The following is a 27781-nucleotide window of genomic DNA, read 5'->3' on the forward strand; positions in this document are numbered from 1 at the left end:
CTAAGAACCAAGACCTCCATTCACACAACACGGACTCTCCCATCCATAACAAATATACTAATTTAAAAAATATATGTATTAGTAATTAACATCTTGCTCAACCTGTAGTGTGCACTTGAATCTCTGAAGCACACATTTTTACCCATTTTAATGATAAAAATAATGCCTCAATAAAATATAAAATCTGATAGCATTCAAGATACTTTTTATTTGGGAACTCGTAAGTAAACAACTTTCAATTTATAAAATCATCCTTATTACCCACCTGAGGTTTATTTCCATGAGTTGAAAAATCCCATATTAAAATTTGAAAACTGTCTCAGTTGAACATAACATAAAGATCCCAACCTATCCTTTGAAAAAAAATATATTCCCATTGAAGTGAAAATATAAAAGTATACAGTTACAACTGATCTTCTTCTGATTGGTAAGCATATATTTTTTTGACTCATACATACACACACTTTTTAGGGTCTAGATGTTAACACTGCTATTTATTTCTATGCTTCCTTTATTCTTTTACTCCATGTGCAATATATATATATGTATTATGAACACTGCATAGTACTACTTTATGTTTTGAAACTTTATATAATTTGTATCATACCGCCTATCTTTTTTTCCGCAACTTCCATTTTTCACTCAATTTTTTTCAGATGTATACATATTAGCATATGTGGCTCTGAATCATTCATTGTCACTGCTATGGAGTAAAAGTTTTCATTGTATGAATACCCCAAATTTATTCAACTAGTCTTTCATTCATGGAACTTGGGTTTTATATATAATTTCTCATTATTAAAAATAATGCAATTGACATTTTTGCATGTTTGTTGGGCACATAACTATACATAGAATTGCTGGATTTTAGATACTCTTTGCTCTATGCTACCAAATTCTTCTTCATAATATAGTTATTTTAGTCAGTTTCTTAAGCTTTTGCCCATAAGATGAATGTGGAAGACACACTCTTTGGGTGAAGCCCAATGAGTCACAATCTTAGGTAATCCTTTCCCCCTGAATGTGGGTGAGACCAGTGACTTGCTTTTAACCCGGAGAACATGGCAATGGTCACTCCTTTGATTAGATTACATTATATGGCAAACGTACAGACATTTTGCAGATAATGAAAGTTCCTAATTAGCTGACTTTAAGTCTATCAAAGTAAGATCACCCTGGTAGACTTGATCTAGTCAGAGGAGCAAATTCTTTAAAAGTGGGTGTGTGGGAGGGGGAATGGGTAAAATAGGTGATGGGGATTAAGGAGTGCTTTTGTAGCAATGAATACCTGGTGATGTATGGAAGTGCCGAATCACTGGATTATATACCTGAAACTAATAAAACACTGTATGTCAACTTTTGGGAATTAAAATTTTATAAAAAGTGGGTCTAGATGTCAGAGACTTGAAGCAGCAAAATGTCTCTTCCATCCTGCCTTTCCCCATTCCCAGATTTGAAGAAGCAAGCTTCCATGAATTCTACAGTCTCAGGGAAATAAACCCTGCCAAAGTACCTCCTTCCCTAGTCAAGCCTTCAGACAGGAACACAGCTAGCTCTGCAGACATCTTGATTTCAGCTTTGTGAGACCTTGAGCAGAGAATCAGGCTAAGCCACACCCAGATTCCTTACCTACAGAAAATAAGATACAATAAATGAATGTTGTTGGGTTTTTTTTTAAGATTTTATTTATTTATTTGACAGAGAGAGAGAGAGAGAGCACAAGCAGGGGGAGCAGCAGGCAGAGGGAGAGGGAGAAGCAGGCTCTCCGCAGAGCAGGGAGCCCGATGCAGAGCTTGATCCCAGGATTCTGGGATCATGACCTGAACCTAAGGCAGATGCTTAATGGTCTGAGCTGCCCAGGTGCCGCAATAAATGTTGTTTAAAACTACAAAATCTGTGGTGATTTGTTAAGGAGGTGTAGAAAACTAATACAGTGGTTTTAAGATGCTACCTTATTTTTGTTTTAACTTACATATTTTAGATTCTAGGACAAAGAGCACCTTTTCACATATACCTTGGCCATTCAAGATATCCTTTTCAGTACATTGCCCGTTGATATCCTTTTTCCATGTATTTATGGGGTTATTTTCCTTTTTCTCTTTCATATACAAATTAATGGCTTTAAGCATATTTCAGTTGTTGATGGTATCTTTGTTGTCAGAATTTAAAATTTTACCTTGTTTAAACATACTAATTTTTATAACTTACTGTACACTTTTAAATACTACTTGAAATTCTAAGTATCTCAAGAGAAGAAAGTCTAGAAAATATAAACATCCAAAGTAAATGAATCTTCTACTACATGGATAATGTTTTACTTGACCTGTAACCTATCAGAATTAATACTCAAGGGATACTAGTTCTCAGCTATTAGTAAGACTCAGTCACCTATAACAGTATTTTTCAATGTAATGCAAACAAATATTCAAGACTAAGGTGAGGAATGAGTATGTGAATATTGGCCAAAACTGACCTACAACACTTTAAAAACATACCCAGAAACCATGTGTTAGCATTTATCATTTGTTTCCAATTGTCTCAATAAGATGCTGCTTCACTGGAAATAACCAGCATTTCAGTATGGTTATGTTCTTGGGTCTAATTGCCACTGCCAGATTGCCCACAGCAGATCTCTGTGTTCAAAAATGACTACAATTAAAAGGACTTTGAAGACCAGCAGTAATATAATGCCAAAGAATCAGCATGATTATACTCTTCTCATATTCATTTTAGGATATGAATGTATTTTCTTCTGAGAAAAATAAAAACAGAATATATGTAGAGATATCCAGAGGAATATAAATAAAAACAATGGAAGATGCATGTAAGAGAGGACAATAAACTCTACATTAAATTCAGATCCTGCTCTGTGAAACACAAATAAGATTTAAGGGAGGTGGCAGCTTTGCAGGAAATATAATTACTTGGCCTGCAAGATGTGTATTATCATTATGTAGCAGAGCACCATGAGGGATATTAAGTTCTCATGGTGTCAGGTGGCAACAGATCAAGGAGTCAGGGGAAGAGAAAGAACCACTAGAATAGCAGAAAGCCAAGTGATAGGAGTAGGAAACTCAGTTAATTGACCAAGAGATAGAGACAAAATAGACGAGTTTTTATTTTTGATAAAAACTAGCCAGAGTAGAATAAGGCACAGATATTCAAATCAAACAGTCATCAAGTGACAAGTACATGTCACTGTCTAGTTTTGGGGGAAAATAAACATGATTAGCCTGGGGACTTAGAGCTCAGTGATCTCAGACTATTTGGAACAATGGACTGAAATACATCCACCTTTCTATGAGGCAGCTTGGTGACTAACAGAGGGCTTCAGACGCACAGAGGTGCAAGTGTGATTCTAACTGGGAAGATGAGGGAAAGCTACAAAGAGGTGTACAGTCAAGTCAGACCTTGAGTTATGTGTTCACTGGGAGAGAGAAAACATGAGAGATGGCATTCCAGGCAGCAGAAACACTGATCAGCAATCAGGAAACGAGCCAGGCAGAGAGTACAGGTTGTGGGTGGATGTCAAGAACAGAAACCATAATCTGTGCACAAAGGGTTGTACTTGGAGGAGGGATCTGAATATCAAGGAAAGAAAGTAAGGGGAAGCCCAGGCAGAGTCGAGTAGAGTCTCATTATTAGTCTTGGTACTGAGTTGTGATTCCTCAGTCATATATGAAAATATAACATATTGTCATTACTTCCTTAAATATATATTTATTCAGAATCAGGAACAGACTGTTTAAGGAAGAAGGAAAGAAGATAGGAAAGCTTGACTTCAAAAGGTGAGCCAAGAGAGCTAAAGTACATGGCACCATTTCTTTTAATCTTCATAATATATAAGAGTAGATAACAAGGTGACCAGTAGAGAAGAATGGTAGGAAAGACATATTTTCAGGGTTTTTTTTTTCATTATTGTTTTAAGAGTTTACGAATTTCCTATCCATTCTCCTCCTACCAAACAACTGAAGATTACGGTCATATTTTTTTGAAGCAACATTTACTTTAGATCATTAGTTACACAGTTGTTTAATAAATATTTCCCTTTCTCCCCTCACCTCCTTTCCTGACTAAATGTAAACACTGGGAATGAATAAATGTACCTCTTACAACAGTTTTGTTAGATCCAAGGATTCCAACTACCTTATAATGTCACTTACAGTAAACTAAGAGCAACTGATTAGACACATCATGTAGCCAAAGTTGTAACCAAGGCCTAGTAGCAAAAACTTAGGTGATTTTTTTTTTTAAGGTTTTATTTCTTTATTTGAGAGAGAGTGAGGGAGAGACAGAGCGAGGGAGTGAGAGAGCGAGAGAGAGTGAGCATGAGCAGGGGAGGGGGCAGACGGAGAGGGAGAAGTAGACTCCCCACTGAGCAGGGAGCCTGACTCGGGGCTCAATACCAGGACCCTGGGATCATGACCTGAGCCGAAGGCAGATGACTGAGCCACCCAGGCGCCCCTTAAGTGATTTAAATAAGCAGTCATATAACCAGAAAATTACACCAAGAAATAAGAAATAACTGGATAACATCTATTTACTTAGTTTCTCTGTCACAAACAAAATGACAAGAAACAATATCATTAGCTATAGAAATAATGGAAAAATCAGCTCTACATTTCATACTTAAAATGATATATTTTAACAATAATGTGCCGGGTGTTTTCTTTGTTAAACACCTTCTTTTTTTTTTTTTTTTTTTAGATTTTGTTTATTTATCTGAGAGAGAGACAGAGATAGTGAGAGAGAGCACAAGTGGGGAGGAGAGGGAGAAGCAGGCTCCCCGCAGAGCAAGGAGCCCGAAGCAGGACTCCATCCCAGGACCCCGGGATCACGACCCGAGCCAAAGGGAGATGCCCAACCAACTGAGCCACCCAGGTGCCCTGTTAAACACCTTCTTTGACTAAAAAAGATGGAGTAATATATACTTAAAATATAAACTATCATTTGTCTCCTTAAATATTGTGAATTTTTATAACACATAGCACTTATTTAAAAGCATTCTACATTTCAAATCTATAAAGGAGTAAGCATTGTCTTTCAAAGGACAAATGTCATTTGTTCTGGATAATTCATTGCCTCTCGTAACAAAAGTGCTCCTTGGACAAAATTTGAAATTTGATGACAATCATATAGATCTACATCTGTCCCTCACTGTTTACTTTTTCATATTTGTACATGATGCCTAATAAACTGGTTCTCAGTAAATTATTCTGTGAAAGGCAGACAAAAACTGAGATAAGCTGGGAAGAAAAAGGAAATGATTTAAAATGGTATTTTGGTGTCATTTGCCAAAGACAGATATTCCATTCTCACCACACCGTAAAACTGGATGGCATGCAAGTGGTAAAAGATGAATATAGTTCAGTGACAGAATATTCATGCCGAGAAAATTTTAATTAGATGCTTTTACATTTAGTTATTTATCAGTTTTATACTTTTAAATGGCACAGCTATAAATTATTTACATTTACATGATTGTGTAAAACAATCTTCTTCCTTGAGTTCCCCGCGCCCCCCTCAGGATATTAAATTGTTTATGTACAATGTCAGGGGCTCCTTGAGCACTCTGTTATTATGTGGAAAATTGCATGAACATGTGTGCAGACTTGGGAGAGAAAAGTCATGACTTTTGTGACTATCTTTAAAGGTTATATGATTCCAGATATTGAGGTCATGCATTTTTCTGGGAATTTAAAATGATGCGATGTACTTCCTTCATAAACAGTGAATGGACAAATTATATCCCTACATTTACCTATATCCTGTCAAGAAAATGATTAGTAGCAGTGATAAAAGACATCATTGTAGGGGAAATTCAAACTTTGGAATTCAAATTCAGGATGATTTCACACAAACCCATTTTATTTTAGGTAGCTGGCATATGTGTGTAATGAATCTAGACCACTGAAATTCTTTGACCATTATACTGAGTACATGAATCATATAAATTGATTGGGTTGTCCACTATTTATATTTTTTATATATTTCTCAGACACTGAGGTATCTTATAAAATAGACAAAGTTACTTCTGCTCAGTTATACTTTCCAAAAAGGCAATGTGTGATTAAGTAGATTCTATAATATAAAAATATGTATTCAAATATTTGATTTTCAGGGGCACCTACGTGGTGCAGTTGGTTATGCCTCTGACTCTTGGTTTCAGTTCAGATCACAATCTAGGGCCCTGAGATCGAGCCCCCAAGTCAAGCTCCGCACTCAGCAAAGATTCGGTTTGGGAATCTCTCTCCCTCTCCCTCTGCCCCTCCACTCATGCTCTCTCTCTCTCAAATAAATACATAAATCTTTAAAATGTTTGACTTTTAGCATAATACATATTTAAGAAATGTGTGATATGGTTTAGAAAGTAAAAGCAGGGGTTCCTGGGTGGCTCACTCAGTTAAACACCTGACTCTTCGTTTCCACTCATGTCATGATCTCAGGGTCCTGAGATCGAGCCCCATGTGTGGCTCTGCCCTCATCCTGGAGTCTGCTTGCAATTCTCTCTCCCTCTCTTAGCCCCTCCCCCAGCTTGCTCTCACACTCTCTCTCTCTCTAAAATAAAATAAATAAAATCTTTTTTAAAAAGGAAAAGCAACTTTTTATTAATAAAGAGGAAAACAGGTAACAACTATTAAGTGCTCACTACAACCCAGGTACATTTTTAACTCTATATTTATTTAGTGGTTATAAGAACTTTATGGGTGAGGTAATACTATTTTTGCATATTACAGATAAGAAAACTGAGATGCAGCGTTTAAGTTATTTGCCTCAAAATCCCACAGTTAATAAGTGATGGAGCCAGAAATCAAACTCATGGAGTCCAATGGAGGAAATTCTACTCTTAGCCAATTGTAAACACTATATTCTATTGCTTCCCTAAAAAAATCTTCCCACAAAAGGTTAAACATTTTATGCTTATATTTTTTCATGTCATCCTTGTGCAGGGGCCATGCTAATCTTTCTGTATCATTCCAATTTTAGTATATGTGCTGCCGAAGTGAGCACTATGCTTACATTTTTTCAAGTCTAAGATTCAGTGGGAAAAGACTAAAAGGCTTTACCACTTCTCTTTACAAAGTGTTCTCTTCCCCCCTTTTTTATGAACATATAATGCAGTTGTATCTCATTTGCCTTTATAATTTTTTACATATTTGTATTTTATTTCAATCACTTTGGGTCGATTGCATTAAATGTATTTTATACAGGTCACAAAAATCATTAAATATGTTTTTTATTTTTTTCCTACACTTTCCCTCAGAAATGATTACTTAAAATAATTTTCAATAGAACTCATTTTACATTAGGCACTGATAAAAACATGAATACGGAGTCAGAAAATGTACTCTGGTCATGGTAGTGAGCCCTGAAGAAATGTTTGAATTATTTTTAACAATATTATTTTTAATTTACTTTTATTTGATGGTCCAGAAATGGCAAACCGTTTTAAATTGTACTTCTTTCAGTTCTGGTGAAGTTGTGAAACTCTTATATTTATTAGGCATTTATAATTTTTTGTGTGTATGTGAATTGTCTGTTCAAATTATTTTATCCATTTTTCTACTTTTTTAAAAACATATTTTGTTAATATAATATTTTACACTATGTATTAACCAAATAGGTCTTGTGTATTATAAATATTCTCTCTCATTTAAACTCTAAAAGACATTGGGCATAGTTTGTACTTATGGTAAAAAAAACTAATAAAATTTCTATTAAAGCTATATATTTTATAATTAAATATAAAACTACAATTTTACAACATAATATTTTATATAAGAAATTAGAAAATCGGGGTACCTGGGAGGCTTAAACGGTTAATCTGACTTTGGCTCAGGTCATGATCTCAGTATCCTGGGATTGAGCCAGCCTCAACCTCATGCTCAATGGGATATCTGGAAGTCCCTCTCCCTCTGCCCCTACCCCCCCACACCCTACTCGTGCTCACGCTCTCCCTCTCTCTCTCAAATAAATAAAATCTTTAAAAAATAAAGAATTGGAAAAATCCCTTCAAACCCAAGAAAAATGGACATCTACTACATATAGTTGTATAAATAAGCAAGGATGCTATAATATGAATTAAAATATAGTTTTAAATTTGGGGGCACTTTTTGTTAAAATTAAATACTAAATTAAAAGTGGGGCACTGACTTTTCAGAATTAAAATTATTTAAGAATTTTTGTCTCAATTTAATTTGCCTCCAGAAGTTATTTCATGATTATAATTATTTCTATTTTACACAGTAGTTTTGTGTAGATAGCTATCTGTAGATATTCCCACTTGTTCTTAAATCACTTAAATGACAATCTATATGTCAAATACTTACCAAAAAAAAAAAAAAAAAATGAACACACACATGCACACCAATGCATGCATACAACCAGAATAGAAGTGTTTTAATGGACCATAAGAGCACTAGAAATGTGCCATTCTCCAATCAAGGAGCATTTGTGTAGCATCTGCAACAGGCCTAGCATGTTTCCATGTTCTAGTGATACAAGGGTAAATAAAACACAGTACTCGCCCTTGAGAAGTACATAGTCTGGTTGAATATGGGAGATATATATATTCTTAAGAGGTATGGAGGTAAATACAAATAGAGTTACATTCAGGCACAGTGATGGGAAAACAACCGAGTCTGGATAAAAAGTTTCAGAGAAAGGATTCACGGAAAATGAGGTATTTGAACAGAATCCTATAGAAGCACTAGGAATTAGCCGGGCAAAGGAAACAATATATGTAAAGACAGAGAAATGTGTAACAGTCAATGGTGTTATGAGCCATTTAATAAGACTGAGCAGAGGCTGAGGACAAAAAGATGGTAAGTGAGGATGGGAAAAAATGGGAGTCAGAAGCCATATCATACCAGTTTGAGGCCTTAAGATTTTAGTCTTGAGGTGAAGGATAATTTAAAATACATATACACACATGCATACATATCTGTATATATGTATATATATATATAATATATATATATTATATATATATACATGAGAATCTCATGGTTTCATTCATATTCCAGATGGAATTCTGCTGGCAGTTATGAAAAGACTGGAGGCAGAGATGCTAGTGGGAGGCCTGGCAAAGGTGCAAGTAGAGATTCATGAAGGATAGGCACAAAGTCACAGCAGTAGGGATGAAGAGGACATGGCAAATTCTAGAAATACTCCAGACTTAAAACTGTGAAGAGGTGATGACACATTGAAGAACTAAGGGAGGATAAAAAAAAAAAAATTTAAAAAGGAGCCATGTAAATGTTAATTCCGTTAATGGGACTCTGACAGAGCAATGGATTTGTGTTAGGGTTAAGGAAAATGACTTTAATGAAATTATGTTGCATTTCTGATGCCTCTGAGTTCCAGCCCTTGCTTATTTATACTCAGGTCTATTCCCTATTTCCCTTAGGGCATTTCTCTGCCTCCCTTGCTAAATGGCTTTAGCAAGCCAGGAAAAAAAGGAGGGAGGAAGAGGGGAGGAAGAGGGGAGTAGTCAAGATTTTTTTCTCTTGGTCTGCCTGGATGTGAAGGATCCATTTTCTGGTAGTGACTGCCATGTCCTCTGTTCTTCTAGCTTCTCACCTTACTCCCCATCCTGCCATGGCCTGAGCTCTCCCAGGACTTTGGGGATTCTTGTTAAACCTTCCCTTTACTGAGTTTCTTCAGCCCTAAGATACTAGTGACTTCCTGCTGTTGCTAGTTTCTATCTGGCTTCTCTTTCTTCCATCGCCTTTGTTACCAAATGCCTGAAATGGTTCCTGTCTCTTGGCTGAACTCTGATAGATGCTCTGTGGAATATTCAAACTACTGTGTACAGTTAGGAGGAATATGCAGGAAGGGACCCAGGGCACAGTTCTAGGTTGAATTTAAAGATGTAGGAGTCATCATGTATACATAGAGAAGGTAACTGTTCAAAGAGTGTATGGGTTGAAAAACAGTCAAGGATTGAGCTAAACTGGAATAAGAGAAAGAAAAATTGGGAGAAGGCATTTTATGGTTCAGAATAATTTCAAATGAACTCATGAAAAAGTGAAATTTAAAGAGAAACTGAAAATAACTATAATTTTCATGAGTTAAGGTAGAAGAGTAAGGCTTTCTTGGTACAAATATACTATAAGCACAAGCATGGAGATGAATACAAAAATACAGATAAAGATGGAAGGGGTTGAGAGGTAGTGATGGAGAAAGGTTATTTCCTGAACTGAAAAGTCTGGACTTAGAGAGGCAAAGACTTTTAAAAAAATGTTTTATTTGGATTAATAGTCCTCAATATTCAGGAGTTACCTTTTGGCAATCTGTTATCAAGATCCTAACTCCCATACAGAAATTAGTGCACATAAGGAAGTCAGAAAAACCAATCTGGTTTTATATTTTTGAAATAGTTTCAACAAAGTTTGGGATACAAATGGCACCTAATTTGGGCACCTGGGTGGCTCAGTCGTTAAGCGTCTGCCTTCGGCTCAGGTCATGATCCCAGGGTCCTGGGATGGAGTCCCACATCAGGCTCCCTGCTCCGCAGGAAGCCTGCTTCTCCCTCTCCCACTCCACCTGCTTGTGTTCCTGCTCTCGCTATGTCTCTCTCTGTCAAAGAAATAAATAAAATCTTTAAAAAAAAAAAAAGGCACCTAATTTTCCAGGTATATTTGAATTTATTGTGCTCTCCCTTGGATGTAATAACTCCATTTCTAAAAAGTAAAATAAAAATAGCTATCAGTGAGTTTGACAGCCACCAACAAAATAAATCCATTCATAGGCAGGGTGTTCTACAAATACAGCCAGCAAAGACCATGCAGAATGCCATATTGAACATACCTAGATTTTAATTAATCTCAAGAATGAGTTTTATCTCTTTCCATTACTTTCTAAAGTGTAGTCCCTGTATGGAGTTTGCCAAAGAGATGGTTAGTAGTTCCAAAAATTTGTGTTTTCAGCCACGTTAGATGTTTCAACTTCTCATTATTTTAAGTCTTCTGAAGAGTTTCCTAAAATAACTTTTATTCATTCATTCATTAATAGTAAATAATATTTTTGTCTGACAGAGATGGTGTACTACTAATAGTCTTTGGAGCTACAGTATTATACAAAGCTTCTAGAAAGGAAGCATAAATAGACTGCCTAAATTATCTGTAATAATTATGAATAACATAAGTAAATATTAAGCCTAAAATAATGTATAAAGGCAGCTCAAATGGAGTCAAGTATGATTTTTATAGAGCCGTGGTTCTCAACCTGAGATTATTTTGCTCTGTAAGAGCCTTTGGCACTGCTGGGAGAGAGTTTTGATGATCACAACAGTGGGATGGGGGTGGGGGGTGCTACTGACATCTAGTAGAGGCCAGAGATGCTGCTACATAACCAGCACATGACAAGCCCCAAAGAATTATCTGGCTGAGAAGGTTAACAGTGCCAACGCTGAGAAATCTTGCTACAGGGCCCTGCAATACAAAGTGGCACTTTTTAGATATTGTTATACATAAGCTTATGTGGAGTAGATTTTTATGATGATGGTGACTATTTCATAGGTCATCTAATTATCTGAAGATAGCAGTCCTGTTCCTTAATACATCCACATATATTAAGTAGTGTTTCAGAAAATACCCATTTTCTAATTAAACTATTTTTCTGAAATGTCATACATTTTGTGTTTCGAGTGCTTTAAAGAACTAATTTCTTAATGCAACACATAAAATATATTAAGGCCCACATTTTTATTTGTTTACATGTTTTTATAATAATAAATTCTTGAAATGTTTTATTTCCTTTAACTGAGATGGCACTTGTTAAGTTACTCTTTAAATTTAAAAACTGTGTTTTCTGAAATTGGAGCACTAAATTTTCAAATTCATTTGCTTAACAGTATTTGTGGAAAATAATAATAAAGCTCTAAATATTTATAAATTATTAAAAGCAAATGTAATTAACCCCTATAAGTATCTCAAATGAATCATATTTTCTCCTTTACATTTAATAGTGTGTGAAACTAATTTGACTTCTATTTACTCCTTTGAGAACCATCTTTATAAATATTACTGGCAGATCAGAGGAAATACCATTTCTTACAATACGTATGCAAGAACAACTAGCACTGATTTCTTGACTGATCTAATTCTAACAGATATCTGCCAAAACAATCAAATCAGCTGTCCAGTCAGACATTGTTAACAGAATACTACCTAAGGTATCATCACCAAAAGCTTCTACAATGTCCTTGCGGTATTCTCCTTGGATTTAGAGCTCATTTCAAATTGTATGGGAAGTGAAGTAGTAACAGAGGTATGAGATTTGGAGTCAGACCTAGATTGGATTCCATTTTTAATCCAAATTAACACCTCTGTGTCTGCATGTCATCGTCATCATGTAATCCCCACATAACTGTTCTTGTTCTGGCTCTGATCTAAGAACTGCACCCCCCCACCCTACACTGGAGTCAGTCTTTCATTGAAAATAATGTGGATTATATGGAAGGTTTTGTGGTAAAACACAGGAGAAGGAGCTATTGCACACATTTTCCAAAGCAATTTATCCTTTAAACATCTGCATGATCTCTGTTCCCTTCGGTAGCTGCCCCACAGGGTTGTCTCTGTTGCCTCTTGTACTGACTCTCCTTCAGAAACCTCCTACACACAGTAGCCCTGGCTCTGATGCGGGAAACAAAGGCAGAAGAAAAATTATTAAATTTCCTGACTACCTAGAGTCCACTGACAAGTCCTTGAAACAGGCAGACTGACATTCCTCTAGGGACTCAACTGCCTCAATGTTAATACTTTGCTAAGGGCAAAAGGCAATCCTAGCCTGCCCTCCCCCACCCCTCCCAGGACCCTGTAAGTCTACTTTATTTATTTATTTATTTTAAAGATTGTATTTATTTATTTGCTAGAGAGAGAGAGCACAGGCGAGTGAGAGTGAGCAAGAGTACAAGCAGGGGGAGCTGCAGACAGAGGGAGAAGCAGGCTCCCTGCTGAGCAAGGAGTACGATGCGGGACTTGATCCCAGGACCCTGGGATCATGACCTGAGCTGAAGGCAGCCGCTTAACCGACTGAGCCACCCAGGCATCCCTAAGTCTACTTTAATGTATAAAAATACCTTTGGAAACTTCCTTTATCTCTAAACCCCCCAAGTTATGTTTTGGCAATCATCCCCCAAACATATGGCTCACTGGGTCTCATGACTAAGGTTTTATTAAACCAAATAAATGACATTTTCCCAACAATAGCTAGCCTTCGCAAGGTCCTGGAAACTTTGCTTCCAAAATTCCTTAGAGACTTAACGCTATCCGTAACCCCCTCCCAACTTGTAAGTATATAATGGACCACTCCCCATGACCCCCATGCAGCTTTTTCTGCCCACGGGTCCTCTCCCCATGCTTTAATAAAACCACCTTTTTGCACCAAAGATGTCTCAAGAATTCTTTCTTGGCCCTCGTCTTCGAAACTACATCAGCTCTGCTCCCCCACATCTTGCCTTCCCACCTTCTTTCCTTTAACTCTCCCCACCATTTTGCCTTTGATGAACAATTTCTCTTCCCTCCAGCCTCTCTTTTTTTCACTTTCCAGTTGCCCTCTTTAGAAGTGGAAAAGTCTGAATTTTCTCCCTTAAATATAATGGGAGGCAAGAGTACCTACCTCTAGGAGCTATTGTGAAATTAAAGTTAAGGCCTAAGAATCTAGCACACTCTGTTGCATATTTAAACATTCAATCAATGTTAGTAAATTGCTAGTTCCTTGCTTCCTTGTATAAAAGCAAATTTTAAATTTCTCAGGGAAGATGAAGACATAAAACAGCCCTATGAAGAAATTAGAAAAAAGAAATCCTCATCATTGTTTGGCTTAGAGGTAAAAATAAAACATTTTTGTCAAACTGCAAGGGCAGTCCTTCTAGATATTATAATCTAAACATTGTCAAAATTCCTCATAACTAAATGTTATAAATTCAATGTTGAGATGGCAATCACTAAAATAACCAAGCCCACAGAAATTGAGCAATGGCATCTTGCCAAAGATAATATTATATACAAAAGAAAATCGTTCCTCATCAAAATGAGTAATGAAGAACTAAAAACAACCTACGTAAATTCTTGGAAAATGAAATTCAATTAAAAATTTAGTGTTGAGTTTTTACTTCATATTTGGGCCCATTTGGAGACTTTTAGACTATTAGGTTTTGACAGGATTAAACACAAGCTTTTACTGGGTCCATAATTTCCTATACGTTTTAAAGTTGAAAAGGTCGTTGTTGTTTTTTTTAAGTAATGCATTTTATTACAACCTTAAGTAGTTGAGCATGCGTTCCTCTAAAATGGGAATGTTCTTTCCATTTGTACAAAAATGTTTAAGCTGATGGGCTGTATCATAGCATCATTATTAATGCCCATTCTTAAATTTATATCAAACATTAAGCATTTCTTAAAAAAATACAATCAGTCTTATCTAAATACAAGGTTTTCTAATTTCCTTTATCAAATTTTCTTTCTTTATCCAACACCTTGACCCAAATTTGCATCTTTAGTCTTGGCTCTACACATCTTTCCCAGAATTATCTCACTCACATCTTTGGATTCCACTGTTCACCAGGTGAAAATACCTCCTCAACTAATCTCAGCCCATAATTTTCACCTGACATCCAAGCCCACAGAGTTATCTATTAACTAGGGATCTTCATCTAGGTATCCTGCAGATACCTTAAATGATATGCTCTCTTTCTTCCCCTGATTAACCTCCTTGGAGCTTCCTATAACCTGCATTGTCGGTGCACAAGCAATTTCTTTTTGACGTAGACTAAATAAGTGAAATCGAATGAACATGTGAATTAATGAGTTAATTCTTTAGAAAATATCTTGGGCTTCTGTGCAGAATATTTTCCCTACTGTCTTTGAAAAAAAATCTTTGTCATTTTCTCTCATTATAATAATTCTGACAAAAATTAACTTAAGTCTGACCTTGAGAATATTCATCTCTAGCTACCATGAGTCACCCTAGTCTGACCTACTCTCCTAAGGTCAGTGCCATACAGTTTATCACTTATTTATAACATGCTTGTTGTTCTCTGTTTTTGGTAATGTTAGTATGTCCAGATGTTTGGTATGCTAACATTACCTAGAATTTGGACTAACTGAGAAGGGCAAGGCTCCTATTTCTTACAAAACATGCATAGCACAATGCTGACAAAAAATTCTTGGCACACACAGATCACTTATCTACCAAATCATTAACAGGCATTTAGTGAGCCTTTACTAAGCACCCAACACTGTTTAGATTCTGCAAAAATATTAACATATTTATTATGTTAATTGCTATTTGTGGAGAGATATAAAGATGGAGGCATGATACAGACATTAGCTGATCATTATCAAAATGAATTTTAATGTTTACCCATTTAGTTTTTGTACTTTCATCTTAAACAACCTCTAGAAGTTTGAAATGTAAGCATTCTCTAATGCTTTTTGCTAAAACTTCTATCATCAATGGCACTTTGCCCAAAACAAAGCTATCATTGAGACAGGCCTGAGAGTCTCAAGAACATTAACCTCCCTAAGCATTTTGTGAAGCAAAGGGCAAAATGGTGATTCATTAGATCTAAAAATAAATATGAGTTTGTAAAGGATGAAAAACTGAGCATCGTAAGTCACTTCTACAGTTTAGTATAAGAATCTATCATATCCTAATCTGTTCATATTGTTCATTATAAACTATGCTACCTTTAAAGTGCATCTACTTTTCCAGTGAAATACTGATTCTAAATAAGAAAATGGCAGAACAGGGATAACAGGTATATTATATATAATATGTATATTATATATAATATATATAAAACAAATATTTGTATTTGTTAAATATATATTATATAATGTAAATTATAGTATTATATATTTAATAATATATATGTTATATAAAAATATATTATGTATATAACAAATATAGACATGCTACCACTAAGCACTGCCCTCCCAACACTCAGACAGCTACAGTCATAAATAAATGATTAAAATCGTTTACTATTGAGCCCAGAGGCAGTCTCAGAATCCCGCTCTACACAACACTAGAGGCAAACACTACCAGTTGATTAATATGGGTATATGTAGTAAACCTATTTCTCACCTGCTCTAGAATCAGAACTTACAGAAAGTTGCCCAAAAAAGTATCTGTCTTATTTTATGCTTCAAATGACTAGCACAGCTCCTGATTTAGGACAGACACTAAATAAATTATATATCCTTTATTTATACATATATGTATATGCACTTGCTTTAAATGACAAGTAAAGACACAACTTATAGCTAATTCTGAGCTCCATTATCTCTAGGCAATTACCATTACAGTCCAAAATTATAGATTCATCGCTGAAGGTCTCTGAATTGAATGAAATTGTTTAATTGTCATTTAGTTACTTTAAAGAAATATAATCAGTAGAATTCAGTAATGACACTATTCATGCATTCTATTAGTAACTTATATGTAAAATATGCTATAGGCAATTTGTACAAAAATATGGAATGGGAGAAGATATTTGCAAATGATATATCCAATAAGGGGTTAATATCCAAAATAAAGAACTTAAACAGCTCAATGCCAAAAAAAAAAAAACTCACAAAATACAAAAACAAATAGTCTGATTAAAAATGTGCAGAGGATTTGAAGAGATGTTTTCCCAAAGAAGACATACAAATGGCCAACAGGCACATGAAAAGATACTCAACCTCACTCATCATCAGGGAAATTCAAATCCAAATCACCATGAGGTATCACCTCACACCAGTCAGAATGGCTAAAATCAAAAAGATAAGAAATGATAAGTGTTGGTGAGGACATGGGGAAAAGGGGGCCCTTGTGCACTACTGGTAGAAAGGGAAATTGGTGCAACTATTTTCGAAAACAGTGTGAATCTTCCTCAAAAAAATTAAAAGTTGAAATACCATGTGATCCGCTATACCACTACTGGGTATTTACTCAAAGAAAATGGAAACACTAATTTGAAAAGGTGTATACACCCCTCTGTTTATTGCAGCATCACTTACAATAGCCAAGATATGGAAGCAACATAAATGTCCATCCATAAATGAATGGATAAAGAAGATGTGATATATATATATATATGTATACATATATATATACACACATACACAATGCATATATGTACAATGCAACACCAGCCATAAAAAAAGAATAAAATCTTACCATCTACAGCAACATAGATGTATCTAGAGAGTATTATGCTAAGTGACATGAATTAGAGAAAGCTAAATACCGTAAGATTTCACTTATATGTGGAATCTAAAAAACAAAACAAATGAAGAAATGAACTAAAAGCAGAATCAGACCCATAAATATGGAGAACAAACTGGTGCTGGCCAGAGGGGAGGGAGATGGGGCAAAATGGATGAAGGAGAGTAGGAGACAATGGCTTTCAGTTATGGATTGGTTAAGTCACGGGGATACAAGGTACAGCATAAGGAATATAGTCAATGATATTATGATAGCATTGTATGGTGACAGATGGTAGCTACAGCAGTGACCATAGCAGAACATAAAGAGATGATGAATCACTATGCTGTACACCTGCACCCAATGGATTACTGTGTGTCAACTATACTTCAAGTGAAAAAAAGTCATTCAGTTTCTTTAAAGAAAATGTAATTGGTAGCATTCAGTAATGACACTATTTATTTATTCTACTAGTAACTTATTTGTAAGATATCACATAGGTAGTTATTACAAAATATGGAATAATTGTATTAATCAAAATATGAAAAAATAGAACACTGAGTTACCAAGAATGAAACAAAAATATAGAGTAGTGAGTCTTAAACATTTTTAAGTGGATTTAATAGGACTCACTTCTTGGGACTAAGTTTTTGTCTTGTTTGGTTTTTTGTTTTAAGTAAGCTCTAGGTCAAACATAGGGCTTGAACTCAGGACTCTTAGATTAAGAGTCACATGCTCTACTGACCCCAATTTTTAAACATTTTAGGAACAGTATTCTTTCTTTGAATAAAATTCTACTCATCCAGCCAATGTATCAGAGGTTGAATTTTTCTAGTCGAAGATGAAGAGGTATACCTAGTTAATCTTGCAGTACCACTTAAACACACACACACATAAATCTATCCTCAAGAAAACTGTTTTGAAAAATGCTCAGAAAATTAGGACCTGAGTTTCTCTGCTCTATCACATAGTCTTCAGTTGTCTCACCCACTTTCCTTTCATCAGGATTTCCTTTATCACAATTGAACTCATGGATCATTTCACTAGATACGCATTTACTATAATGTACTTTTTGTGACGGCAAATTAGTTGACATAGCTTAGCAATGGAAATAGCATATATTTTCCACATTTCACATTAAATCCATTATGGTAAATAATATAAATATTTTGTTTTCATTCATTTATATTAATGTAGGAGATGTACTTAATATATGAGAATCCCAAATTTTTTGTCTATAAAATCTCATCATGAGGGGTGCCTGGGTGGCTCAGATGGTTAAGCGTCTGCCTTCGGCTCAGGTCATGATCTCAGGGTCCTGGGATTGAGCCCCGTATCGGGCTCCCTGCTTGGCTTCTCCCTCTTCCTCTACTGTTTCCCTGCTTGTGCTCTCACTCTCTCTGTCAAATAAAAAAAATCTTTAAAAAAATAAAAACAAAATAAAAAAATAATAAAATAAAATCTCATCATGAGATTATGAGAAAAAATACTATACTATTTTATAGTACAGTAAAAACATATTAATATATCACACTAAATATTAATAGATTATAGATAATACTATATACACATGACAAAAAAGTGAGGGAGTATTGCCACAAATGATTAAAGTCAACTGAAATACTGCTTTTTTAAACTATTACTGAAAAAAGCAACAATTGCAGCAAAATCCATTGTACCCTGAGCTCCAAAGCATTATTCAAGATCAATGCCCCCACAAAGATTTATTATTAGATACAATATAAAGTCTTAGATTGCACAGTCCCCTGAATGTAAATTTTCAAGTTGTTTCTCCAAAGTAAGTAGGAGGGAAAATAACTTTGCAATATCTTCCCTTCCCAAACTCGTTTTTTATTTTGCTAAGCTTAATGAAAAAACATTTTCCTTCTGTGTTAAAAAACAATACCCATTTTCTAGAGAGGAGTTTGGTGTGTCATTAAGAAGTTAAGTAGATATAATGGAATTAAGAGGAATTTCCCTGAAAGCCAGGGACAGCATACAAAGAATAATATAATTTAACAATAGTTGATCAACATCATATTAAAAGGATTATGGAGAAATGAAGCTGTCTCTACAAGCCACAGATAAAATAAATGTCATTCCTCTAAAGCTATTTGCCATCTAGGGCCTTTTATTCTTTTCAAACATCCTCACTGAATGCTAAATGTTACTTCTTTTATTTAGTAAGAAAAATTCTGCTTCGTGTATCTGCTTGTAGCTTAAAATCTAGGAAAACATTAACTATTCACTTTTTAGAAGTTATCATACTTTTTTTATTAGACCACATGGATGACTTAACAGTATATAGCCGAAATATATCAATTTGTATCCCTCCACAAAATAAAAAATGCTTTTTTCTAATTGTAAGTTGATGTAATGTCTTGCGCTTACCTATTTAGTTATACAAACAAATCATGCAAAACTATCAAGACCACTGTTAATCTTACTGCTCAATACCCGTCCATAAAAATCATTATGAAATTTATGTGAGTATGTTCATACATAGTAAATATTTTAAATTCGTGTGTGTATACGCATATGTGCAAACCATCTTATCTCAAAATGACCAGTATTGGGAAAAAGAAATTATGTTTCCTAACACACTATTAAGCATCATTTGAGTAAATAATAAGACTCTTATAACTATCAGGTCTACATCTTTGCCTTGACTACTGAGAAGAGTAAAGCTAGAACCCAACAAACTTTCCTAACCCATTTTCTTGTGTTTCTTAGGTTTTCATGTTTCTTTAGTAACAGTGCTACCGTATCAGTTCTATATTGCTGTTGCTATTATAAGTTGGCAGCAAATTCAGCTCAACATAACTTAGTTGCCTTTCTGAGTTTTTTCTGCACAAATGATATTCGACTCTAATCACATGATGCTCTATACTGTCATTCTCAACCAGCTAGGCTACATAGTTTGTACTTTTTTAAAGTTCGCTGTGCCTAGCACTGCTGTAGTACATTCAGTTATCAAGAGAATCACATCATAAAAAAAATTTAACCTATATGTCAACCTACTTTTCTTAGATACTCAATGTTATTTAACCCAGATAAGTAGCAACCACCAAATTCTGTTTTCCAGGGGAAAAAAATTAGTCAATGTCTGCAATTTCAATATCTCCATGCATTTTACGTGCTAAGAACTGTGCTTAGTTCTGAGAAGATAATTATGAAGACATTAATATTTTTACACTTGCATGTGAAAAAAAAGTTAAAGGACCTAAATGACCACAGTTCATCCAGAGTTTTTTCTCTCATGTAACAATCCTGGGATCCTAGGGGAAGTTTCGTAACTATGCACCACTTACTGTCACTGAAGTCTCTGAGGATTCACATGTGTAATTTACCCTCTGTAATATTATTGCTGAAATTCAGCCAAATTCTTGGTCTCATTACTACTGAAATAGTCTTTTGAAACAATCTGTTTTGGGAAATAATGCTAGCTTTGCATTTCTATCACGATTGTGTGCAGCTTTGCTGCTTTGTATGTCAGTAGTTTATAACTTAGTATACTTTTGTTTTGTTTTGGAATGTTCTCCACAAAACCAAGTTTGTGATAGATGCTTAATAAATGTTTATTTACTGAGGTAACTTCACATTTTAAACTTTTCCCAAGAAATAATTAAATAACTCTCCACAGTGCCGAGTTCCACAAAAAATAGGCCCCTGGAGCTTTTGAAAATATGCTGATTTGTTTTGGGGAAAAATCATATATAGGAGAATTAAATCAAACTCCTAGCTTTGAGGACTGATTATCATTTTATGACTTTTTGCATCCCTAGTGACTAGTTTATAGGAGCATGTACTCGAAACCGAATTTGTATTTGTGCCTTACAGTAGGGCAAAAATAGAATTTTTATTCCATCTAACTTACCATGACTCTGGGAATGCCCAATTAAGGTGGGGAAAAAGCCAATAATATTTTATCCATGAAATATGCACATACGCAGTCTGTTAACAAAAATTCTTTATGTCTGACCCTTACACATATTAATTTATAAATCAAGCTAACCAGAAAAAAAAGATCATGCCAGTAATAATTCAGAAATTAACACTTCTACTTCTTTCTTTATTTCATCTGCATTCATAAATGGCAATGTAGAGTAAAACTTTTACCAGTTGCTTCATCTTTCTCTTTTGCAATTGCACTAATGTTCCTTCACTGAAGCTTTAAAAAACTATCACAAGAAAAATAGTTATACGACTACACATTTTACTGCATAATTTGCAAGCTGATGAAAAGTCCTTATGAACTACATTTTATCAGGTACAAAAAATTGAAAGAGATAGGTATTTATTGTTTATCCCATGTGATCTCTTAAAATATCTCACACGCTAACCTGGCTTTCTTCCTATTGAATTCATTCTGAATCTTGAATAGGTTTTAGTTTATGGGCAATAATAATAACCCATTCAACTTTGTATCAAAAGCCAACAACATCTATTTAAACACCACCACCAAAATAAATGCTATAGCTCTATAAATTGTTATATTTATAGTGCTCTAAAAATCCATGCTTTTATTTGATAATAATAAATGATATACTCATGGCCTCATATTACCAGACAGAACAAAATGTCATACAGATTCCTGATATATCGTATTATTAAAGAAGTAATGTGTATCAAGACATATCACAGCTCAAGGTAATGTAACTCCTACCAAATAATGACAAACAAAAATGATCTATATTAATGTATTTCAAAATATTCATGACCTAAGGTAAAGGATATCCTGTTTACATGCCTGATTTGTTTCTGTTAGCTAGCCAAGTCTAATTTTGAAACAATTTAATATGGTAAACTTTCACTATGCATTCAGTTAAAGAATGTGCTTAGATATATCACTTGAAAGAGATAAACTGTTTCTATCACTTCAGATGGGAGTTTGCTCCCTAAATATAAAACACTTAGCTCTTCTTCCAAGTTATTTGGATATTTCATACTTTATCTTGTCAGAACCTCCTTGCAGTCTATCTAAATATTTATGTCTTTAGAAGGTTCTAATCCAATGGGCCAAAACCATTTTTTTTCCCTATCTGAAATGACCTAGGGCTATAAAGTCTAAAGAATATGCCTACGACTCTAAATAGGTATGTTACTAAACAAATTTGTGAAACTCCTTTTCTTTTATCAAACAAAAACCTTCATACTAACAGCTCCTACAGCTGGGAAGAAAAATCAAGGAAGAGCATTCATTTTCTCCACAGTAAATTAACCCTATGTTGAAATAATCATACCACATAAGACTTGTGTGACAAGTTGAAATTCTTTTAAAGTGAAATAATCCAGAAGCGTTCATGTAAGTAATAAATGACAATTGTATGCATGATTCTTTTTGTCTCTAATAATAGGATTCTAGTTTTTAAAAATTACATTTACTGAATATTTATCTAGCTCAATTTGCACAGCATACTCAAAATCTTCATTTAGTAATTCTGAGAGTCATAGGCATCATTCTATTAAAGAAAAAAAAACTACATTCCTCAGAATGCTAATGAGTTAATAACTGGGGGACATAATTTTTACTGAATGATCAAAGTGGCAATTTTAGGGATGTGACATTTAAACTGACTCAGCCAGAGAATGGGAAAGGTGGTTCTAGCCAGAGGGTATACTGGTGAGTGTGAAGCCTTTACAGTAAGAAAGAATTGCAACTTAGCAAAATAAACTAAAAATTGGCTATTGTTTCCTTTTTCTTTAAATTTTTTATTGTTATGTTAATCACCATACATTACATCATTAGTTTTTGATGTAGTGTTCCATGATTCATTGTTTGTGCATAATACTCAGTGCTCCAGGCAGAACGTGCCCTCTTTAATACCCATCACCAGGCTAACCCACCCCCCCACCCTCCTCCCCTCTAGAACCCTCAGTTTGTTTTTCAGAGTCCATCCTCTCTCATGGTTCGTCTCCCCCTCCAATTTACTCCCCTTCATTCTTCCCCTCCTGCTATCTTCTTCTTCTTCTTTTTTTTTTCTTAACATATATTGCATTATTTGTTTCAGAAGTACAGATCTGTGATTCAACAGTCTTGCACAATTCATAGCGCTCACCATAGCACATACCCTCCCCAATGTCTATCACCCAGCCACCCCATCCCTCCCACCCCCCACCACTCCAGCAACCCTCAGTTTGTTTCCTGAGATTAAGAATTCCTCATATCAGTGAGGTCATATGATACATGTCTTTCTCTGATTGACTTATTTCACTCAGCATAATACCCTCCAGTTCCATCCACGTCATTGCAAATGGCAAGATCTCATTCTTTTTGATGGCTGCATAATATTCCATTGTGTATATATACCACACCTTCTTTATCCATTCATCTGTTGATGGACATCTTGGCTCTTTCCACAGTTTGACTACTGTGGACATTGCTGCTATAAACATCGGGGTGCATGTACCCCTTCGGCTCCCTACATTTGTATCTTTGGGGAGTGCTAGAATTGCTCAATATCAAGTTGGAGCAGTAAGGAGAACCAAATCAGAGGAGACTTAGATGGGGGTAAGAGGTTTGGGTTGCATTCTAATTCCATAATAAGCCCCTTGCGAGATTTTGAGCATATGGGCAGTCATATATATAATATGGTATAGTAATTTAAAATTACATGTATAATAGTAAAATTAATGTTCTTTTTAACAAAATGATAAACTATCAAAATTAACTATATCTTTAGGAGCCTCATATCAATCTCATAACCTAATCTACACACTGGTAAAGCTTTGTGTATAACTTCTCTCTGCTTATACAACCTCTTCATACATAGGGTATATGTATGTGTATATTCTATATGTATATATATGTCTATATGTCTATATATGTATATGTACATTCTATAATTTAACAATTTTAAAATGTAATGGACATACAGACAATTACAGCTCATTCTTTATGATAGCCAGAGCATTACAGAATATGGATGTATAATTTACTCAACCATATCCCTACTGATGTGATTTGCTCTTATTTCTCCAGTTTCATGCTATAATAAATAATGCTGCAATAAAAAAATCTCTATCATATCTCTTTATATTCTAGTACCTTTATCTTTATATTCTAGTACCATATAGTGCTCACTTTGGCAGCACATATATTCTAGTACCATATATCTTTATATTCTAGTAAATAATAATGATGTTGTCAGGTCAAAAATGATGGGGAATTTATATTTTAATAAGTTACAGCAACATGATTTCCAAATATTCCACAGCATTTATAGAATTGCCGTTAGTTGTAGGAGAGCAATTTCCTTATACCCTTGTCAAGACTGGGTACTATTAAATGCTTTTAAATTTTGCCAATCTGATGGGCAAACTTTGAATTATATGGCTGTGGGGGGGTGGTCCTCATTTCATTTCAGTGACAATTGAGACTGGGCCTCTTTTCATAGGATTGGCCATTAAAATCACTTCTATAAATTGATTGCTCTTACCCTGAATTATTTCCATGGCTCTGAAATCTTTAAAATTGGTTTTTATATCTTTGAACACTGAAGGAACTAACCCTTTACCTATTATATAAAGAAAAAGTATTTTCTCCCAACAAATTGCTCATGTTTGATTTTGAGTTATTTTTTATAAAGTTGTTTTAAAGTTCTATGTAATAAAACTGTCAAAAGAATATCCTTGGTTTTCCATAATTATTAGAATATATAAATATTCTAAATATTTTACAAAAAATTCTAAAATATATTCTATAATCTGTTAAGAGTTAAGAGTGTGTGCGGAACAATTAAATCATAAACATGGGTCTGCATTTGGGAATAGGCAAAAGGATTACTAGGTACCATTTCAATTTAGTGGCTGGGTTTTATATACCAGACATAACCTAACTGGAGATTTTTTGATTTTCTAGGCTTACATACCTCCATCCAACTTCCTATTTACTATTGCTCAGAATATGTTGCAAGTATCTAAGAATGAAGGTTAACTTTAAAACTGAGTGAAATGCCAATGATAATTCTCTGAGAAAATTTTATATTGCTTTTCTTGTCCAAAAGAAATGACTCCAATGACTTGTATACCATACCTGAAATGTTATTTTTTATTGCCTAGTATGACTGTAACTACTTTTATATCTTTTTTTAATTTCATTTTTTTCATTTTTTCTGTAATTTCTACCCCCAATGTGGGCCTTGAACTCATGACTCTGAGAACAAGAGTCACGTGCTCTACCAACTAAGCCAGCCAGGTGTCCCAACCACTTAATATCTTTTAGTAAATTAATTTCTTTATTCCTTTAACTAGATAGCTCTATAAATCTCACATCCTCTACTTCTCTTTTGAATCATCCTGACATTTTACTAAATCCTTCACTAATTAATGAGTTGAATAAAGTCTTTGAAATGCGTCCATTTTGTATTTCTAAAGTCATTTTTTTTTATTTGAGTGTAGTTGACACACAGTGTTACATTCGTTTCAGGTGTACAACATAGTGAGTTGACAAGTTTATACATTATGTTCTGCTCAACAAGGGTGCAGCTACCATTTGTCACCATACAACGCCATTATGATACCATTGACTATATTCCTCACGCTGTGCATTTTATTCCCATAATTTATTAATTCTATAATTTAGTTGTAACTTTAGCAGATGTTTCCTAGGCAAAAGATTTTGGTGGTCTCAAATGGGAGTGATGAAAATAGAGAGTAGTGGGTTTTGGAGGTAAAAAGACAGAAACTAACTATGAGTACATTTGAGAGTTTGAGAGAGAAAGAGGAATCATGGATGGACAGCAAGAGCAAGAATGAAATGGATAACTGATAAGCTAGTCCAAGAAGGAGGATATTGGAAGGTCAGAGTATACACTAAGGTTCTAGATTCCACCCAAGGACCAAAACTTCTCTCACAACAGCAAAGGGGGGGGAGTAGTCTTATAAGCTGATAGGCAGCATTGAATTTCCTGTTTTAAGGTTTTTATAGTATATAATTCCTGTTATATGTTTCTATATAAAATATGGGCCATGGCAATCTGAGAATTCAATAGAAGGTGATGGCTGAAGTTTTAAGAATGGAAAAGTTAAATGTCACTTTTGAGCATATAAAAACAGAGGAAAATCAATTGATAAGATTGTTAGAATGAAGTACTTAGTGTACTTGTAAACGTATAGAGATATGTTCATGGGATATGTTTTTGCCTCTCATCTTGGCTTTGCTTAACTTCTTACTTTCATCTTAGCTAAACTGCTATTCTATTAGGGGAAGCTTGAGGAACTCTTCTATCCACATCATGGTCCCCTTCAATAAACTCTGTTTTGGGGCACCTGGGTGGCTCAGTCAGTTAAGCCGACTCTTGATTTCAGCTCAAGTCATGATCTCAGGGTTATGGGATTGGGATTGGGCCCCATGTTGGCTCCATGCTCAGTGGGGAGTCTGCTTGAGATTCTCTCTCTCTCTCCCTTTGCCCCTCTCCTTGCTCGCATGTGCTCACGTGCACAATCTCTCTCTAAAATAAGTAAATCTTAAAAAACAAAAAACTCTTCTTTCATCTTCTGTATATGGAACATGTTAAATTTGTATGTGTTTTTTTAATGTGTATGTGTTAGATAAAGAAATAAGTACAACAAATAGGAATATATATTATATATGTACTTATATAAAAAATTGTATGCAATATAATACTACCTTGTTATACAAAATGCTCGGGGTGGTCAAAAGCACAAAGACATTGAAACGGATCAAGAGAAGGAAAAAGGCAAGTGTTGCAAGCTCTTGTGTCAGCAGACCAGGCCGGTGACAAAACCAACGTGAGCCATAGGGGCCCAGAGAGACCACACCCTCCATTAGGGACCACTAGCTGCTCCAGCTTCAGCAGGCCACTGGCTGGAGGGACTGCACATGCTCAGGATTGCCAGAAATTACTTTTCAAAGGAGGGCAGAAATGCAGATTTCCCGATCTATAAATATCAGAAACTCAATGTTTTAGAACCTCAGATTTGAATCTCTCAGGTCAGGCCATGGTTTTCCTTGGAAAATGGGGCCAAAGGAGAAAGGACACCATCAGGATTGCAGGGTATGTTCTGCATCTTGTTCTGGGCTGGTTATGTGTGTGTGTGTGTGTGTGTGTGTGTGTGCAATCTGTGAACATTTCATGGAGCCATACACTTATTATTTGTGCCTTTCTTCTCAGATAAAAAGGTAAAAAAAAGAAATACATATGTAATTTGTTTATACTGTACTAAATGTCTATCTTCCTCAAATATGAAAATGTGATGAAGTTAGGAAGCCTTTTTGCTCCCCTTTAGCACCTAGCACAGTGCTAATATTTGATTAGATAAATATTAATGTGTGCTAGGATATGCTAAATATGTAAATACATGAAATATATAATAAATTCAGATTTTCCAGTTTCTTTAAGAAATATTTAGGATGGATGAACACACACACATTCACACAGCGATAGAGGCAGAAGTGATAGAAATAGGTAAAGATAGGGGCGCCTGGGTGGCTCAGATGGTTAAGCGTCTGCCTTCGGCTCAGGTCATGATCCCAGGGTCCTGGGATCGAGTCCCGCGTCGGGCTTCCTTCTCCTTGGGAGCCTGCTTCTCCCTCTGCCTCTCTCTCTCTCTCTCTGTC

General features: G+C 35.1%; 1 protein-coding gene and 1 non-coding gene across 10 annotated transcripts in view; both read right to left on the bottom strand.

Moving 5' to 3' along the window:
- The window catches only part of DGKB (diacylglycerol kinase beta), a 714841-nt gene that overhangs the window by 666381 nt on the left and 20679 nt on the right, over positions 1 to 27781 (bottom strand). The window contains exon 1 of one of the 9 annotated variants that reach the window (XM_027574757.2): positions 1514 to 1627. The exons of the other annotated variants lie outside the window; for them this stretch is intronic. The gene's annotated coding sequence lies outside the window, so the exon portion shown is untranslated. Of the gene's footprint in view, positions 1 to 1513; positions 1628 to 27781 lie in introns of those variants that run through there. 9 annotated transcript variants of the gene reach the window in all.
- LOC113912051 lies at positions 6909 to 7011 on the bottom strand. The gene has a single exon (XR_003516680.1). It is a non-coding gene; the product is annotated as a U6 spliceosomal RNA (small nuclear RNA).

Source organism: Zalophus californianus, chromosome 12 (assembly GCF_009762305.2).
Source record: "Zalophus californianus isolate mZalCal1 chromosome 12, mZalCal1.pri.v2, whole genome shotgun sequence".
NCBI classification, from domain to species: domain Eukaryota; kingdom Metazoa; phylum Chordata; class Mammalia; order Carnivora; family Otariidae; genus Zalophus; species Zalophus californianus.